General features: G+C 53.9%; 2 protein-coding genes across 2 annotated transcripts in view; both read left to right on the top strand.

The window, feature by feature from the left end:
* Positions 1-10,573: 10,573 nt before the first annotated feature.
* Positions 10,574-18,311, top strand: part of LOC138498495 (zinc finger protein 850-like) — a gene marked incomplete in the record, with an annotated part of 1,369,857 nt that continues 1,362,119 nt past the window's right edge. Inside the window, 1 exon segment of the mRNA XM_069622260.1 lies at positions 10,574-11,177.
* The window catches only part of LOC138498485 (zinc finger protein 271-like), a 27,771-nt gene continuing 20,524 nt past the window's right edge, over positions 11,065-18,311 (top strand). Inside the window, exon 1 of the mRNA XM_069622248.1 lies at positions 11,065-11,178. The gene's annotated coding sequence lies outside the window, so the exon portion shown is untranslated. The remainder of the gene's footprint in view (positions 11,179-18,311) is intronic.

The following is an 18,311-nucleotide window of genomic DNA, read 5'->3' as shown; positions in this document are numbered from 1 at the left end:
CCACAGACACGCAGACCCTGCGGCACTGCTCTGATGGAGAGCGGGCCACAGGCAGAGAGGACTGGCGCCTGCTCCTAGTAAAGTGCCTGGGTCCCTAGGGCTACTACTGACCACAGACACGCAGACCCTGCGGCACTGCTCTGATGGAGAGCGGGCCACAGGCAGAGAGGACTGGCGCCTGCTCCCAGTAAAGTGCCTGGGTCCCTAGGGCTACTACTGACCACAGACACGCAGACCCTGAGGCACTTCTCTGATGGAGAGCGGGACACAGGCTGACAGGACTGGCGCCTGCTCCCAGTAAAGTGCCTGGGTCCCTAGGGCAACTACTGACCACAGACACGCAGACCCAGCGGCACTGCTCTGATGTAGAGTGGGCCACAGGCTGACAGGACTGGCGCATGCTCCCAGTAAAGTGCCTGGGTCCCTATGGCTACTACTGACCACAGACACGCAGACCCTGCGGCACTGCTCTGATGGAGAGCGGGCCACAGGCAGAGAGGACTGGCGCCTGCTCCCAGTAAAGTGCATGGGTCCCTAGGGCTACTACTGACCACAGACACGCAGACCCTGAGGCACTTCTCTGATGGAGAGCGGGACACAGGCTGACAGGACTGGCGCCTGCTCCCAGTAAAGTGCCTGGGTCCCTAGGGCTACTACTGACCACAGACACGCAGACCCTGCGGCACTGCTCTGATGGAGAGTGGGCCACAGGCTGACAGGACTGGTGCATGCTCCCAGTAAAGTGCCTGAGTCCCTAGGGCTACTACTGACCACATACACGCAGACCCAGGAGGCAGTGCTCTGTTGGAGAGTGGGCCAGAGGCTGACAGGACTAGCGCCTGCTCCCATTAAAGCGCCTGGTTCCCTTGGGCTACTACTGACCACAGACACGCAGACCCTGCGGCACTGCTCTGATGGAGAGCGGGCCACAGGCAGAGAGGACTGGCGCCTGCTCCTAGTAAAGTGCCTGGGTCCCTAGGGCTACTACTGACCACAGACACGCAGACCCTGCGGCACTGCTCTGATGGAGAGCGGGCCACAGGCAGAGAGGACTGGCGCCTGCTCCCAGTAAAGTGCCTGGGTCCCTAGGGCTACTACTGACCACAGACACGCAGACCCTGAGGCACTTCTCTGATGGAGAGCGGGACACAGGCTGACAGGACTGGCGCCTGCTCCCAGTAAAGTGCCTGGGTCCCTAGGGCAACTACTGACCACAGACACGCAGACCCAGCGGCACTGCTCTGATGTAGAGTGGGCCACAGGCTGACAGGACTGGCGCCTGCTCCCAGTAAAGTGCCTGGGTCCCTAGGGCTACTACTGACCACAGACACGCAGACCCAGGAGGCACTGCTCTGATGGAGAGTGGGTCACAAGCTGACAGGACTGGCGCCTGCTCCCAGTAAAGTGCCTGTGTCCCTAGGGCTACTACTGACCACAGACACACAGACCCTGCTGCACTGCTCTGATGGAGAGTGGGCCACAGGCTGACAGGACTGGCGCCTGCTCCCAGTAAAGTGCCTGGGTCCCTAGGGCTACTACTGACCACAGACACGCAGACCCTGCGGCACTGCTCTGATGGAGAGTGGGCCACAGGCTGACAGGACTGGTGCATGCTCCCAGTAAAGTGCCTGAGTCCCTAGGGCTACTACTGACCACATACACGCAGACCCAGGAGGCAGTGCTCTGTTGGAGAGTGGGCCAGAGGCTGACAGGACTAGCGCCTGCTCCCATTAAAGCGCCTGGTTCCCTTGGGCTACTACTGACCACAGACACGCAGACCCTGCAGCACTGCTCTGATGGAGAGCGGGCCACAGGCAGAGAGGACTGGCGCCTGCTCCTAGTAAAGTGCCTGGGTCCCTAGGGCTACTACTGACCACAGACACGCAGACCCTGCGGCACTGCTCTGATGGAGAGCGGGCCACAGGCAGAGAGGACTGGCGCCTGCTCCCAGTAAAGTGCCTGGGTCCCTAGGGCTACTACTGACCACAGACACGCAGACCCTGAGGCACTTCTCTGATGGAGAGCGGGACACAGGCTGACAGGACTGGCGCCTGCTCCCAGTAAAGTGCCTGGGTCCCTAGGGCTACTACTGACCACAGACACGCAGACCCTGCGGCACTGCTCTGATGGAGAGTGGGCCACAGGCTGACAGGACTGGTGCATGCTCCCAGTAAAGTGCCTGAGTCCCTAGGGCTACTACTGACCACATACACGCAGACCCAGGAGGCAGTGCTCTGTTGGAGAGTGGGCCAGAGGCTGACAGGACTAGCGCCTGCTCCCATTAAAGCGCCTGGTTCCCTTGGGCTACTACTGACCACAGACACGCAGACCCTGCGGCACTGCTCTGATGGAGAGCGGGCCACAGGCAGAGAGGACTGGCGCCTGCTCCTAGTAAAGTGCCTGGGTCCCTAGGGCTACTACTGACCACAGACACGCAGACCCTGCGGCACTGCTCTGATGGAGAGCGGGCCACAGGCAGAGAGGACTGGCGCCTGCTCCCAGTAAAGTGCCTGGGTCCCTAGGGCTACTACTGACCACAGACACGCAGACCCTGAGGCACTTCTCTGATGGAGAGCGGGACACAGGCTGACAGGACTGGCGCCTGCTCCCAGTAAAGTGCCTGGGTCCCTAGGGCAACTACTGACCACAGACACGCAGACCCAGCGGCACTGCTCTGATGTAGAGTGGGCCACAGGCTGACAGGACTGGCGCATGCTCCCAGTAAAGTGCCTGGGTCCCTATGGCTACTACTGACCACAGACACGCAGACCCAGCGACACTGCTCTGATGGAAAGTGGGCCACAGGCTGACAGGACTGGCGCCTGCTCCCAGTGAAGTGCCTGGGTCCCTAGGGCTACTACTGAGCACAGACACGCAGACCCTGTGCCACTGCTCTGATGGAAAGCAGTCCATAGGCTGACAGGACTGGCGCCTGATCCCAGTAAAGTGCCTGGGTCCCTATGGCTATAACTGACCACAGACATGCAGACCCTGCGGCACTGCTCTGATGGAGAGCGGGCCACAGGCTGACAGGACTGGCGCCTGCTCCCAGTAAAGTACCTGTGTCCCTAGGGCTACTACTGACCACAGACACGCAGACCCTGCGGCACTGTTCTGATGGAGAGCGGGCCACAGGCTGACGGGACTGGCGCCCGCTCCCAGTAAAGTGCCTGGGCACCTAATGCTACTACTGACCACAGTCACGCAGACCCTGTGCACTGCTCTGATGGAGAGCGGGCCACAGGCTGACAGGACTGGCGCCTGCTCCCAGTAAAGTGCCTGGGTCCCTACGGCTACTACTGACCACAGACACGCAGACCCTGCGGCACTGCTCTGGTGGAGAGCGGGCCACAGGCTGACAGGACTAGCACCTGCTCCCAGTAAAGTGGCTGGGTCCCTATGGCTACTACTGACCACAGACATGCCGACCCTGCGGCACTGCTCTGATGGAGAGCGGGCCACAGGCTGACAGGACTGGCGCCTGCTACCAGTAAAGTGGCTGGGTCCCTATGGCTACTATTGACCACAGACATGCAGACCCTGCGGCACTGCTCTGATGGAGAGCGGGCCACAGGCTGACAGGACTGGCGTTTGCTGCCAGTAAAGTGCCTGGGTCTATACGGCTACTACTGACCCCAGACACGCAGACCCTGTGCACTGCTCTGATGGAGAGCGGACCACGGGCTGACAGGACTGCCGCCTGCTCCTAGTAAATTACCTGGGTCCCTACGGCTACTACTGACCACAGACACGCAGACCCTGCGGCACTGCGCTGATGGAGAGCGGGCCACAGGCTGACAGGACTGGCTCCAGCTCCCAGTAAAGTGCCTGGGTCCCTAGGACTACTATTGACCACAGACACACAGACCCTGCGGCACTGTTCTGATGGAGAGCGGGCCAAAGGCTGACGGGACTGGCGCCCGCTCCCAGTAAAGTGCCTGGGTCCCTACAGCTACTACTGACCACAGACACGCAGACCCTGCGGCACTGCTCTGATGGAGAGTGGGCCACAGGCTGACAGGACTGGCGCCTGCTCTCAGTAAAGTGCCTGGGTCCCTACGGCTACTACTGACCACAGACACACAGACCCTGCAGCACTGCTCTGATGGAGAGCGGGCCACAGGCTGACAGGACTGGCATTTGCTCCCAGTAAAGTGCCTGGGTCCCTAGGGCTACTACTGACCACAGACACGCAGACCCTGAGGCACGTCTCTGATGGAGAGCGGGCCACAGGCTGACAGGACTGGCGCCTGTCCCAGTAAAGTGCCTGGGTCCCTAGGGCTACTACTGACCACAGACACGCAGACCCTGCAGTACTGCTCTGATGGAGAGCGGGCCACAGGCTGACAGGACTGCCGCCTGCTCCTAGTAAATTGCCTGGGTCCCTACGGCTACTACTGACCACAGACACGCAGACCCTGCGACACTGCGCTGATGGAGAGCGGGCCACAGGCTGACAGGACTGGCTCCTGCTCCCAGTAAAGGGCCTGGGTCCCTAGGACTACTACTGACCACAGACACGCAGACCCTGCAGTACTGCTCTGATGGACAGCAGGCCACAGGCTGACAGGACTGGCGCCTGCTCCCAGTAAAATGCCTGGGTCCCAGGGCTACTACGGATGCCAGACACGCAGACCCTGGGGCACTGCTCTGATGGAGAGCGGGCCACAGACTGACAGGATTGGCGACTGCTCCTAGTAAAGTGCCTGGGTCCCTAGGGCTACTCCTGACCACAGACACGCAGACCATGCAGCACTATTCTGATGGTGAGCGGGCCACAGGCTGACAGGACTGGCGCCCGCTCCCAGTTAAGTGCCTGGGTCCCTAGGACTACTACTGACCACAGACACACAGACCCTGCGGCACTGTTCTGATGGAGAGCGGGCCACAGGCTGACGGGACTGGCGCCCGCTCCCAGTAAAGTGCCTGGGTCCCTACAGCTACTACTGACCACAGACACGCAGACCCTGCGGCACTGCTCTGATGGAGAGTGGGCCACAGGCTGACAGGACTGGCGCCTGCTCTCAGTAAAGTGCCTGGGTCCCTACGGCTACTACTGACCACAGACACACAGACCCTGCAGCACTGCTCTGATGGAGAGCGGGCCACAGGCTGACAAGACTGGCATTTGCTCCCAGTAAAGTGCCTGGGTCCATACAGCCACTACTGACCCCAGACACGCAGACCCTGTGCACTGCTCTGATGGAGAGTGGGCCACAGGCTGACAGGACTGGCGCCTGTCCCAGTAAAGTGCCTGGGTCCCTAGGGCTACTACTGACCACAGACACGCAGACCCTGCAGTACTGCTCTGATGGAGAGCGGGCCACAGGCTGACAGGACTGCCGCCTGCTCCTAGTAAATTGCCTGGGTCCCTACGGCTACTACTGACCACAGACACGCAGACCCTGCGGCACTGCGCTGATGGAGAGCGGGCCACAGGCTGACAGGACTGGCTCCTGCTCCCAGTAAAGTGCCTGGGTCCCTAGGACTACTACTGACCACAGACACGCAGACCCTGCAGTACTGCTCTGATGGACAGCAGGCCACAGGCTGACAGGACTGGCGCCTGCTCCCAGTAAAGTGCCTGGGTCCCTAGGGCTACTACTGACCACAGACATGCAGACCCTGCAGTACTGCTCTGATGCAGAGAGGGCCACAGGCTGACAGGACTCCGCCTGCTCTCAGTAAAGTGCCTGGTTCCCTGGGGCTACTACGGATGGCAGACACGCAGACCCTGGGGCACTGCTCTGATGAAGAGCGGGCCACAGGCTGACAGGACTGGCACCTGCTCCCAGTAAAGTGCCTGGGTCTCTAGGGCTACTACTGACCACAGACACGCAGACCCTGCGGCACTGCTCTGATGGAGAGCAGGCCACAGGCTGACAGGACTGCCGCCTGCTCCCAGTAAAGTGCCTGGGTCCCTAGGGCTACTACTGACCACAGACACGCAGACTCTGCGGTACTGCTCTGATGGAGAGCGGGCCACAGGCTGACAGGACTGGCGCCTGCTCCCAGTAAAGTGCCTGGATCCCTAGGGCTACTACTGACCACAGACACGCAGACCCTGCGCACTGCACTGATGGAGAGCGGGCCACAGGCTGACAGGACTGGCGCCTGCTCCCAGTAAAGTGCCTGGGTCCCTAGGGCTACTATTGACCACAGACACGCAGACCCTGCAGCACTACTCTGATGGAGAGCGGGCCACAGGCTGACAGGACTGGCGCCTGCTCCCAGTTAAGTGCCTGGGTCCCTAGGCTACTACTGACCACAGACACGGAAACCATGCGGCACTGCTCTGATGGAGAGCGGGCCACAGGCTGACAGGACTAGCACCTGCTCCTAGTAAAGTGCCTGGGTCCCTAGGGCTACTACTGACCACAGACACGCAGACCCTGCAGTACTGCTCTGATGGAGAGCGGGCCACAGGCTGACAGGACTGGCGCCTGCTCCCAGTAAAGTGCCTGGGTGCCTAGGGCTATTACTGACCACAGACACACAGACCCTGCAGTACTGCTCTGATGTAGAGAGGGCCACAGGCTGACAGGACTGGTGCCTGCTCCCAGTAAAGTGCCTGGTTCCCTGGGGCTACTACGGATGGCAGACACGCAGACCCTGGGGCACTGCTCTGATGAAGAGCGGGCCACAGGATGACAGGTCTGGCGCCTGCTCCTAGTAAAGTGCCTGGGGCCCTAGGGCTACTACTGACCACAGACACGCAGACCCTGCTGCACTGCTCTGATGGAGAGTGGACCACAGGCTGACAGGACTGGCGCCTGCTCCCAGTAAAGTGCCTGGGTCCCTAGGGCTACTACTGACCACTGACACGCAGACCCTCCGGCACTGCTCTGATGGAGAGCGGGCCACAGGCTGACACAGGACTGGCGCCTGCTCCCAGTAAAGTGCCTGGGTCCCTACGGCTACTACTGACCACAGACACGCAGACCCTGCGGCACTGCTCTGATGGAGAGCGGGCTAAAGGCTGACAGGACTGGCTCCTACTCCAAGTAAAGTGCCTGGGTCCCTACGGCTGCTACTGACCACAGACACGCAGACCCTGCGGCACTGCTCTGATGGAGAGCGGGCCACAGCTGACAGGACTGGCGCCTGCTCCCAGTAAAGTGACTGGGTCCCCAGGGCTACTACTGACCACAGACACGCAGACCCTGAGGCACTGCTCTGATGGAGAGCGGGACACAGGCTGACATGACTGGCGCCTGCTCCTGACACTAGTTTGGTGGCTCATGTGGTATGTCACATGGTCTCACGATGCTTTCAGCCGGGCGCCGGGATTGGCTGAATGTAGTGTCTAAGAAATGAAGCCCGCCTAGATTGGCAGCAGGGGGGAAAATGTTAACTGTCTGCGACTTGGAAGAGAATTAAAATGCAGGCGCAATTTGCTTTTGCTGGAGACTCCTACAAGTGGCGGGAGATTTAGCAGATATTCTTACCAGCTACTGCAGATTACAGGATCGAGTCCTACCGGGGCACGGTTCCTCATTCGAAAGTGAAATTAATGAACAGCACAGAGTTTGTTAATTACCATAAATGCCAGCCCTCCTGATTTGGGCAGGAGACACTCCATTTCTTTCATCAACAATGGTGCTATATTGTACTCTATCCCTCCTAAAATAATTCTTACCTCAATTCAATCCAACGGGAAAATTCTATTCTCCCGATTTTTGTTAAAAAATCTCCTTCCCAGCTGGGACAAAATGTTGGCATGCATGAATGACACGCCTCTCAACTCATGATTCATAGCTCCCAACTCCCAACCTTGTTTGTCACCATGGCGGGTGAAAACACCCAATTTACTTTTTGGCGGGTGAAGGGCCCATAGAAGTGAATGGGCATATGAGGGACCTGGCGGGTGATTCATCTGCTTGCAAGGCGGGTGACACCCACCAAAAGCGGGTGAGTTGAGAGCTATGTATGATTTTGTCGGGCCATGCAATCATTTCACTCCCCCGCCACGTGCCTTTCACGCCTATAGAGTTCAATGCCAGTGATTTCACTCTCCCAGAGGATACAAATGATTGACAGCTGTGTAATGATATCAGAAATAACCATTGGCTGAATATATTTTCTTACACACTGATGTCCACTTCTAGGAAATTACTTCCAGCCATTGAAGTTACTTGGAAAGTGTGGGTTATGTTTAAAAAGTAAAGCTTAAATCGTTGTTTTGCTCCATGTTTTTAAACATTTACCAGGAAAGTCTAGGCGAACAAGCCGGCACATGAGACTCCACCGCCCTCCCCCTGCCACCGAGACACTGGCAGTGACCATGAAGCCTTTTCTTATATTCAGTCAGGTTGAGGTGTAAACCCTGATAGATTCTCTTCTCGTTCATAATAGGTCTGGCCTGTGGTGTGGGGTGCCTCTGAGCATGTCTTGGGGGGCTGTGTCTCGTGCTCTGTGTTTATACATCAGGTTAACACTGGGACCCTGAGGATGTGGGGCTGTTTCTGAGCATGTCTTTGGGGGCCGTGTCTCATGCTCTGTGTTTAGATATCAGGTTACTCACTGGGAGCCTGAGGCTGTGGGGCTGCCTCTGGGGAGCAGTGCCTCAGGGTCTGGGTTTGTGCATTAGATTATATAATGGGTCTCTGAGGCTGTGGTGCTGCCTCTGTGGATGTCCTGTGGAGCACTGTCTCAGGGTCTGGACTTGTGCATTAGATTATATAATGGGTCTCTGAGGCTGTGGTGCTGCCTCTGTGCATGTCCTGGGGAGCAGTGCCTCAGAGTCTGGACTTGTGCATTAGATTATACCATGGGTCTCTGAGGCTGAGGTGCTGCCTCTATGCATGTCCTGGGGAGCAGTGTCTCGGGGTCTGGACTTGTGCATTAGATTATATAATGGGTCTCTGAGGCTGAGGTGCTGCCTCTGTGCATGTCCCAGGGAGGAGTGCCTCGGGGTCTGGACTTGTGCATTAGATTATATGATGGGTCTCTGACATAGCTCTCAACCATTTGTCTCGCAAAGGCGGGTGAAATCACCCGATTTTGTTTTTGGCGGGTGAGACGCCCATTGGAGTGAATGGGCGTGCAGGAGGCTGGGCGGGTGAGTCAGCCCTTTGCAAGGCGGGTGACACCCGTCAAAAGCGGGTGAGTTGAGAGCTATGGTCTCTGAGGCTGAGGTGCTGCCTCTGTGCATGTCCTGGGGAGCAGTGCCTCAGGCTCTGGACTTGTGCATTAGATTATACAATGGGTCTCTGAGGCTGAGGTGCTGCCTCTGTGCATGTCCTGGGGAGCAGTGTCTCGGGTCTGGATTTATGCATTAGATTATACGATGGGTCTCTGAGGCTGCCTCTGGGGAGCAGTGTCTCGGGGTCTGGACTTGTGCATTAGATTATATAACGGGTCTCTGAGGCTGAGGTGCTGTCTCTGTGCATGTCCCGGGGAGCAGTGCCTCGGGGTCTGGACTTGTGCATTAGATTATATAATGGGTCTCTGAGGCTGAGGTGCTGCCTTTGTGCATGTCCTGGGGAGCAGTGCCTCAGGGTCTGGACTTGTGCATTAGATGATATAATGGGTCTCTGAGGCTGAGATGCTGCCTCTGTGCATGTCCTGGGGAGCAGTATCTCAGGGTTTGGACTTGTGCATTAGATTATATAATGGGTCTCTGAGGCTGAGGTGCTGCCTCTGTGCATGCCTGGGGAGCAGTGCCTTAGGGTCTGGACTTGTGCATTAGATTATACTATGGGTCTCTGAGGCTGAGGTGCTGCCTCTGTGCATGTCCTGGGGAGCAGTGTCTCGGGGTCTGGATTTATGCATTAGATTATACAATGGGTCTCTGAGGCTGCCTCTGGGGAGCAGTGTCTCGGGGTCTGGACTTGTGCATTAGATTATATAATGGGTCTCTGAGGCTGAGGTGCTGCCTCTGTGCATGTCCCGGGGAGCAGTGTCTCGGGGTCTGGACTTGTGCATTAGATTATATAACGGGTCTCTGAGGCTGAGGTGCTGTCTCTGTGCATGTCCCGGGGAGCAGTGCCTCGGGGTCTGGACTTGTGCATTAGATTATATAATAGGTCTCTGAGGCTGGGGGGCTGCCTCTGAGTATGTCCTGGGGAGCAGTGCCTCAGGGTCTGGACTTGTGCATTAGATTATACGATGGGTCTCTGAGGCTGAGGGGCTGCCTCTGTGCATGCCTGGGGAGCAGTGCCTTAGGGTCTGGACTTGTGCATTAGATTATACTATGGGTCTCTGAGGCTGAGGTGCTGCCTCTGTGCATGTCCTGGGGAGCAGTGTCTCGGGGTCTGGATTTATGCATTAGATTATACGATGGGTCTCTGAGGCTGCCTCTGGGGAGCAGTGTCTCGGGGTCTGGATTTGTGCATTAGATTATATAATGGGTCTCTGAGGCTGAGGTGCTGCCTCTGTGCATGTCCCGGGGAGCAGTGTCTCGGGGTCTGGACTTGTGCATTAGATTATATAATGGGTCTCTGAGGCTGAGGTGCTGCCTCTGTGCATGTCCCGGGGAGCAGTGTCTCGGGGTCTGGACTTGTGCATTAGATTATATAATGGGTCTCTGAGGCTGAGGTGCTGTCTCTGTGCATGTCCCGGGGAGCAGTGCCTCGGGGTCTGGACTTGTGCATTAGATTATATAATGGGTCTCTGAGGCTGAGGTGCTGCCTCTGAGTATGTCCTGGGGAGCAGTGCCTCAGGGTCTGGACTTGTGCATTAGATTATACGATGGGTCTCTGAGGCTGAGGGGCTGCTTCTGTGCATGCCTGGGGAGCAGTGTCTCAGGGTCTGGGTTTGTGCATTAGATTATACGATGGGTCTCTGAGGCTGCCTCTGGGGAGCAGTGTCTCGGGGTCTGGACTTGTGCATTAGATTATATAATGGGTCTCTGAGGCTGAGGTGCTGCCTCTGTGCATGTCCTGGGGAGCAGCGCCTCAGGGTCTGGACTTGTGCATTAGATATTATAATGGGTCTCTGAGGCTGAGGTGCTGCCTCTGTGCATGTCCTGGGGAGCAGTGTATTATGCTCGGGGTTTGCGCAGTACCTTGGACATGATTCCGATATAAGGCTCCCATATTTCGGATAAGCTCCTGTTTGTAGCAGTGCGTGTCTGGAGTCTGCACCCCGCCTTCTGCTCAGTTACAGCCCCAGAAACTACTTTCAGCTGCAGGAAATCCCAGCTGAGAGCAGAAAGGCACATCAGCTTCTGATCAGGTGAGTGATGGGCTGTGCAAGGTGTGCTGTGGGATGGGCTGTACAGGGTGTTCTGTGTGATGGGCTGTGCAGGAGTGTGTTGTGTGATGGGCTGTGCAAGGTGTTCTGTGTGATGGGATGTGCAGGATTGTGCTGTGTGATGGGCTGTGCAAGGTGCGCTGTGTCATGGGCTGTGCAGGAGTGTGCTGCGTGATGGGTATTGCTGAGTGTTCTGTGTCATGGGCTGTGCAGGAGTGTGCTGCATGATGGGTAGTGCTGTGTGTGCTGTGGGCTGTGCAGATTGTGCTATCGTGATGGGAGGATGTTGGGATACTCACTGGAAGATGATGAGTGTGCACGGAATTCATCCCAATATCACACACCTAGGGCACGGGTGTGTGATCTCCCCATTGAATAGCACACTTGCCATATTAAGAAACGCTGGGAACTTTATTGAACTGTATTTGGTCCTCCAGCCCCCAATCTGGAGGATGGGGTCAATTATCTCCACAACCCGAGGGTTCCTTAGGGGGCAAAGTTCCTTTTGACAAGGAAGGGAGAAGAATAATGGTAATAGGACAAGGGGGGAAGGTGGGCGCTAGATGCAGGAGGAGGGAGGTATATTGTATTTACGTATATATTATCATAGTGACTTATCACAGACACTCCTATCACTAGGAACATCTGACAGCATTGTTTGTCACATTTTCCTGTCTGTCAGAAAATCCTACAGATAGGAACATTTGAAAGGGTAGGAAAATCGCACAAGAAAGGTCTTGTCGTTATCTCCTACCCACCAGAAATTCCTACCTGCTGTAAAAAGAACAAAATACAGAGGTAGGAACATTTGACGTGGTTGGAAAATCTGACAGCAAAGGCCTGGGATCGAGAGTGGCATCGCTGGACCCACATGGGCATCCACTAATTAGAGGTGGGTGCTCTACCAGAGAGTTGTGTTCAATCGTAGACCACCAGGGACATGAAAGGGGGTCCTGACATCTTCCAGAGGCTATATTTACCAGCGAGAATGGCAGCCATGGAAACCCTGACAAAGACAGGGACGCTGAGCTCACTGACCCGTCATGGACGAACCATGACAGCTCCACGTGGATGAAGTGTGTTGGGCTTAAACCTTATTTGTATGTGTTTTTTAATAAGACCCTCAAAACAGTCCTCAGATAGTTTGTGGAAACCGTTGAAAGGGACTGGGATATAATGATCCCTTGGTCTCTCTTTGCAGTAAGAAAGGTTCCCCAGTCCCCAGATTTCTCGCTATTTATGAACTTCTATATGGACGTGAACCAAGGGATGTACTAGATATGCTTAGAGAGACCTGGGAAGAGAGGGAGGAAGCCGCATTACCTTTATCCCAGACAGCACGGAAAATAAAGGAACATACGAAAATGTATCAAGATCTAGTCCATTCCCTCTTAACTAAGAATATCAAAAGGGCGTGCATGACCGGGAAACAGCTACTCGCTCTCTTTCCATAGAATAGAAAGTATTAGTGTTGCTCCCTGTCCTGGTGGCAGGGTCCATACAAGGTCTTAGAACAGACTGGCCCATGTAATTGTAGAGCATCTCAGCCAGATATTTTAACACCTTAACGGAATGGAAGGAAGATCCGCTAGAGTCTTCTTTGGTAGTGATGCCCAGTCTTTTAACCGAGGATGTGGAGAAACATAATCAAATACCAGCAATGAGTCATGGGCACCCTTCTATGAGAACGAACACAGCAAACATGGCCTGTTCTTTGGGAAGGTACCCACTCTAGAGTCCGCAGCCACACTTTAGCTCACTGCACTTTTCACAGATGGGAAATATCCATTTGCATATCATTTTTTGTCCCGCCCCCATGGGCAGTCCAGCACCGAAACGTTATGGCAATTCCTTTCTGAACAAGAGTACCAACAGCAACCCCATACACGTGTTTCAACCTTGTTGGGCATCATCAGTGAGGTGGAGCTGTGCCTCTCTGAGCACAGTGAGCAAGGGGTCCACGTCTGGATGACCCTCGGAAACTTATGGTGACTAGACCTAAGGCCCTTCAAAAATCAAAAATTAGTCATGGGCGCCCCTCAATGAGAACGAACACGACAAAAATGGCCTGTTCTTTGGGAAGGTACCCACTCTAGAGTCTGCAGCCACACTGTAACTCAATGTACCATTCATAGATGGGAAATAACCATTTGCATATCAGTCTTTGTCACGCTCACATGGGCATTCCAGCACCGAAATGCTATGGCAATTCCCTTCTCCAGACATGGACCCAGGCCTCCAGATTAGGTGCGTACTAGGCCTTTTTATGCATGAAAATCTTGTAAATACGACAGCTTTATTATTTTCCTGTGTTCATTTACACACAAGTTTAGAGCAGAGGGCAGTGCAAAGGACAGGTTACTTTGCAGAAACCAGAAGGCTTCTTTTGATTTGTATAATTTTTATAAATATGTTCTATGTACAGCGCTTTGTCAAAAGCGCTATATAAATAACCATTTGACCATGAGATTAGATATAGAATTTAGCATGGAGTCCTTGCCTCTCTGCACTGTTTTATCTTAACATTGGCATACTATTAGATAGTAATAGCTCCAGGAAATGAGAACTTTCATTAAACATCAAAAGACAATTCTGCTATCGAACCGCAAAACACACAATACAATTCATGCTTGCTTTACTATGTAATTGGCTAGGATTTCGTGTTTTCAACATTTAAATGTACACAGGAGAGATCAAAGGGCCAGACCATAGAAAAAAAATGACTGGTGTATTCTGTCACAATGCTGAAAGCTGCCGCATAGCAATGATTTCCATACAGTTTTTGCACATGTCACCTGGATGTCACAAACATTTTACTCTCTTGAAAAGGATAAAAGTCATTTTTTAATCTCTTAAAATCACATTTAGAGCCTCATTACACGGACGGCGGTAAGGGTTAACGGTCACCGTTAATGGCAACGGTGACCGTTAACCCTTACCGCCGTACTACGAGGTCCCTTTGCGGGTTGGTGCTCTAACGCCTGCTTTTTGCAGGCGTTAAAAACCAACCCGCTAAGGGACCTCGGAGCTAATTACGGCACCGCAAAATTGCGTTGCCGTAATTAGCGCCTTCCCCATTCCCATAGAGCGCTATGGGGCAGAAATGGGAATGGGGAAGGGCAATGGCGGAAGGGGGATTTACCGCCCCACCGACATTGGAATGGGGCGGTAAATCCCCTTTCCGCCAAGGCGGTGCCGGTAATTTACCGGCATGGTCCAGGGTGCTAATAGCACCCTGGATCACCGCCTTCCGAGTAATGAGGCCCTTAGTCTCAAAGTTTAAAAATAGGGAGTAAAATACTCCCACCTCAAAATCTTATCTGGAGCACTGCGTGCACCCCTTGATCACTGTGCTCAGAGAGGCACAGCTCCACCTCACTGATGATGACCAACAAGGTTGAAACATGTGTATGGGGTTGCTGTTGGTACTCTTGTTCAGAAAGGAATTGCCATAGCATTTCGATGCTGGACTGCCCATGTGGGCGGGACAAAGACTGATATGCAAATGGATATTTACCATCTGTGAAAGGTACAGTGAGCTAAAATGTGGCTGCAGACTCTAGAGTGGGTACCTTCCCAAAGAACAGGCCTCTTTTGCCATGTTCATTCTCATAGAGGGGCACCCATGATAAATTTTTGATTTTTCAAGCGCCTTAGGTCTAGTCACCCTAAGCTTCCCAGGGTCATCCAGACGTGGGCCCCTTGCTCTTTGAATGCGTAGTGCTTCCCTTTCAGACCACCCCAGGACCACTTCGACTTCAATGTTCAGCTTTTCCTCTCCCCTTTACTCTGGATTCACTTTGTTCACTTTCCCTTTTATAGTACATTCACTTTTATCGCCTCAGACAAAGCACCTTTCACTGAGACTTTCGAATGGGCTACTCCATTTTGCCAGACCACTCCATTACTCGGTATCATTACTTCCACAGTTATCTTTACTTTAAAGTAAATTCGCAAGTCTGCCTTTCTTCGTGTCTCAAAAACAAATGTCCAGCCTTCACTTGCACTATTATTGCTGCAAACTTCACTCTTTCTTCGCACACACCGGTTTCTCAGGTCGCTTGCCAAATTACTGGCTGTGTGCGGTTCTTTATTGCTTTTCTGATATCTAATTCACGAGTCAGGGTTAGTACCAAAGGCTTGACCTCTCCTCCCCAACTTGTCATTCACACAGGAGGGTCGCTGGCATCCTTGAAACACTCTGCAGTCTTCAATATTGCGATCTGGCCTTCTCCACGTGTCCTTCATGACCCTGTGGAGGCAACGTCCTCCTGTAGGGAACTCTTGGGGTTTTCGACCCACTGCTCTCGTCCCTTGGTCCGTCGATCTGCTCCAATAGGTTTGCCTTCACATCGGAAGTTCTGCTCATACTTGAGTACCACCTTGCTCATAGTGTGTCTCTAGGTTCCACCTTTTATCCATGTGGGGAGAGCTAATTGGAATCAGGTGTATGTATTTGAAGTCAAGTGCCTGACTTTGCCTAACCCGATTAGCGGGACATGTTCAGTACGATGTGTAAGAGTTGGTTTTGTTACTCTCAGTCGCCCTCTTCCCCGACCTAGTGTTTGTGCAGAAAGGGGGGGAGCTGGAAAATTGGATCCCAAAAAATAGGATGGGTTGGATGTACAAAAAAGGGGGTAATACCGCATATCACCATTGACTGCCGTACCCCCACTTCCCAAAGACCCCTCACCCAGGTGATCATCCCGCACTGGTCCACTCCCTGGGTCTGGATCCAACGGTGATGGCTGTGCCCTGGCCACCTGAGAGAGAGAACCCTGGGAACTAGTGGGTGAGACACCCTCTGGTTTCTCACTCAGCCGACACAACTGGAGAAAAAGAAGACATGCCCTCACCCAAACACCTTTCAATCTCCTCTGTGCTGGGTACGCTTCTATAGCCTAGCCTATCCCCTTCCAAGGGAAGGGAGTGTAGACTCCTCCCGGCTCTGATTGTTCTCCCTTGTCACTTGTCACAGAGATTGGCCAAGGGGAGCCCCTTGGCCAATCTCTGGCAAAGCTATCCTGGCACCCTTGTTTCCGGACCGTCACACTCGTAATGATGCCCTAAATGTATTTTATTACCATCTAAAAACCTCTTCCATCCCTAGATCTATGATCTTGGCCCTATTCTACAAAAGAAACTGTCCAATGGTGCTCGTCAGTGAGGTTATTACAAACAATAAAGTCCTTTGTCCGAAAGCCTATGTTAACCTAGATTCTGTCCCTACCACTTTTACAGCGAAACATATAACTCAACCAAAGGTACACTCAGGGCCTCAGCCCTTGCATGTGAATTGTGGTTGCTTTCTGACCCCCACTCAGGCATGTTGTCCTTAGTAGGGCTTGCTGCCCGTGATGCACAGTTAATGCAGTGGTCAGAATGTAGTTTCAAGTGCCCTCTCTCCAGCACAGCTCAGTCAAGTTCCATGAGTGCTTTCATCTGGTTCTAGTCCTTTTCCCACCACTCTTGGAGAGAGTTATGGGTATCGTCTGCTAGGATGGTTCTGACCGTTCTCGCCCCTAAGACAGTTTTTAACTGATACCCTGTCTTTGGTTTTGTTTTCTTGCACCCGCCCTTGGAGTCTGGTGTCTCTCTTCTGCTTTGGGGTTCTGACTCTCTCACCCAAGCTGGGATCTTCACCTCTTACCCTGCTTTGGGGGTCTTATTTCGCTCACCCCGCCTTGTAGTTGTCCTTCTCTCACCCTGCCTTAGGGCTAACTTCTCTCACCCCACTTTGGGGTCTTGTCTCGCTCACCCCACCTTAGGGCTGTTAATCTCTCACCCTATCGTGTGGTCTTGTCTTGCTCATTCTGCCTTGGAGTCTGGATTCTCTCACCCCACTTTGGGGGTCATCCTCCCTCCTCTCACCCTGCCTTAGAGTCTGTGGGACTCATTATGAGGTGGGCGGTAAGGGATTACCGGCACCGGTAAGGGCACATTTACGCAATGTGCGGTACCGTTATTAGCGCCTCCCCCATTCCCATTGAGCCCTATGGGGGCTGAAATGGTAATGGGAAGGGCCCTGGTGAATGGGGAATTACCGGCTCCGCCAACCTTGGAATGGGGCGGTAATAGCTCCATTCACCAGGGCGGAGTAGGCAAGGTTTTGGAGGCAGCCATGGTGCTAATAGCGCCATGGTTACCTCCAACCTCGTAATGAGGCCCTGTGTTTGCTTAACCCGTGTTGGGGTCTGATTCACCCTCTCCTCTTCCAGTTCCCCCAGAGAAACTGCATACTGCCATACTACGAGGTGTGCTCGCGGGTGTCGCACTGCCTGCCAAGTCAGACCTAGCGGGCAGTGCGGCACCCGCAAGCACAACTCGTCAGATGCACCAGCACCGCTATGAACGGTGCAGGTGCATATGAGCTCCCCATTCCCATTCAGCCCTATGGGGCCGAATGGGGATGTGGATTTCCTTATTACCGACACCCGACAATGGGGACAAATTGGGTCCGCCAATGTCGGAGTCCCAACGTTCATCCCCATTGCCGGGTGCCGGTATAATCACAGGTTTGGCGGCAGCCATGCCTGTGTTACTGGCACAGCTACGGCCAAACCCGTAATGAGGCCCACTGACTATCATCTGCATAATTAGTATAAAGCACCTCATTAGAATCAAGCAGATCAAAAAGTGGCAGAGTGAAGATATTAAAAAATGTAGGTGACAAGCTGGATCCCTGAGGGACTCCGCACGACACCAAGAAATTGTCGGCCCAAAGTTCCCCGACAACACCCTAGCTGAGCGGTCAGATAGAAATTACTCGATCCAGCTGGCTGCCGCAGAAAAAAAAACAGGCAGAAAATAGCAGCCTAGATACCAGCAGCGAACTATCAACTGAGTGAAACGCTGCCGACAAATCAAGGAGCATAAGAAGTGCAGTGCCACCTCATTCAAAAACCTGAAGCATATTCGCCTTCAAATACAACAGGGCGGATTCAGTACTACTAGAACTGCGAAAACCGGACTGTCATTGGCCCAAGATCTTATTGCTGGACAGAACATCCTGAATTTGAATATAGGCCACCATATCCAGAATTTTCAACAAAAACAGAGTGTTACTAATAGAGCAATAATTTAAAGGGATGTTCGGATCAAGGGTGATATCCATG

Source organism: Ambystoma mexicanum, chromosome 5q (genome assembly GCF_040938575.1).
Source record: "Ambystoma mexicanum isolate Mex_15411 chromosome 5q, UKY_AmexF1_1, whole genome shotgun sequence".
NCBI lineage: Eukaryota > Metazoa > Chordata > Amphibia > Caudata > Ambystomatidae > Ambystoma > Ambystoma mexicanum.
Note: the sequence above shows the minus strand (reverse complement) of the source record. Positions and strands in the feature narration are given on the sequence as shown.